General features: G+C 38.5%; 1 long non-coding RNA gene across 1 annotated transcript; it reads right to left on the bottom strand.

Moving 5' to 3' along the window:
* Positions 1 to 151: 151 nt before the first annotated feature.
* Positions 152 to 976, bottom strand: LOC109592518 (uncharacterized). Its single transcript, XR_002190400.1, has 2 exons — positions 534 to 976; positions 152 to 487 (listed from the first exon to the last, which is right to left on the bottom strand). It is a non-coding gene; the product is annotated as an uncharacterized LOC109592518 (long non-coding RNA).
* Between the last annotated feature and the right edge of the window lie 619 nt (positions 977 to 1,595).

Raw genomic sequence — 1,595 nt, 5'->3', positions numbered from 1 at the left:
CATTACCTCCCATCTGTGATGTAGTGATTGCAAACCTACTGACAACCAGCAGCAAATGTTTCAACATAAAAGTCAATGTGATGTCTACACCACACCAAACTGGATCCACTGAATGTGGACTTTATGCTATTGCAATAGCAACTGCTCTTGCTTATGATGTTGATCCATCATCTATAATATTCTAACAAAATGAGATGCGACAACACTTTTTACAATGTTTGGAACAAAAGAGAATGACACCGTTTCCAGTTGCTAAGACTCGCAGGTCTCTTGTCTCTTAACAAGACGATCCTCAAGGAAGTGTACTGATGTCTACAGCTGCCCACAATGCTTAAAGGGAGATAATGGTGATATAATGGTACAATGTGAGGGCTGTGAAGTGTGGTATCATGAAGATTGTGTTCCAACTTTCAAAGCAGAGGATGAATGGTATGGCCCACTGTGCTGCAAATCCCAAGACAAGTACACCAAGCTAGACTAAAACACACTACAAACTAAAATTAAGCTATTTTCAGTATTTAAATAGTAGTTACCCTTTAATAATCAAATTGAAAACTAAAATAATCCTACAGTAATCTTCATAATCCTCATAATCCTTCAAATAATCTGATAATCTCAAGGATAATCTTCATAATCTTCTTCATAATCTTGTAATCCATCGTAATCCATCTAATCTCAGTAATCTTGATTATAATCCTATAATCAGCATAATCCCGTACACTTTTCAGAGCCATTGCGGACCCCTCGGGTCAAGCTGATGTCTTTGTTACTCTGTATTGCTATTTTAAGCATACTGCCTAGGTCAAAGATGATGATCTTCCCCATCACTGGTGTCCACACTGATTTGTAGACATGGTGCCCCTTGACACAAGATTCCGTCTCAAACATTGAATCTGCCGTGTTTTAATTAAATAAGGCGTGGTCATTATTATTATTAAAATAAAATCAAGAAAATATTTATCACGGAATTTAAAATTTCTCCATAAATTTCATTATTCACGAAATTTTAAGCCTCGAAAATTTTTGGCTATACGGTATTTGCACCAAATGGTCTCTCTTGTATAAGTTGTAATGGTAAACTCCTTTAACATTATGCAGTATTGTTGCTGCTATTGTTACATCATCTAGTCACGTACACACAGGGAGTGGGCCACACTATACTCAGTACACTGTAAATCTATCTACAAAGCTATCTGCTGAGCTATCACAACAGTTTCACATGATTTGATAACACACCCAGACATTTCTTTAGTCAACAATGTTGTCACTACAAGTGGTTGTCTTCTTGTTGAGTAGTTCACCTTCCTCAGGTAAGACACTGGATGTGTATAATAACAACTGTATAGGTTTTTATAGGTATCTACCCAGAGGCGTATTTAGGGGGGGGGGGCTGAGGGGGCTTGAGCACCCCCCTCAGGGCTGGGCTCAGAAAAAATTACTAAAGTCCTGGACTCTTGCATCACTACCAAGCCTCTTAACAAAGTTATCTAGCCCCCTGGTCATGATTTCAGCAGTTTCCAGTGCTTTAAGGAGCAATCAGAAGTACCAGTAACATGCTTGAAATGATCTTGGCCCCACCCGTAATTGACGAAAAT

The sequence above is a fragment of the Amphimedon queenslandica genome, unplaced genomic scaffold (genome assembly GCF_000090795.2).
Source record: "Amphimedon queenslandica unplaced genomic scaffold, v1.1 AMPQUscaffold_4900_Cont23124, whole genome shotgun sequence".
Classification (NCBI taxonomy): Eukaryota; Metazoa; Porifera; class Demospongiae; order Haplosclerida; family Niphatidae; genus Amphimedon; species Amphimedon queenslandica.
Note: the sequence above shows the minus strand (reverse complement) of the source record. Positions and strands in the feature narration are given on the sequence as shown.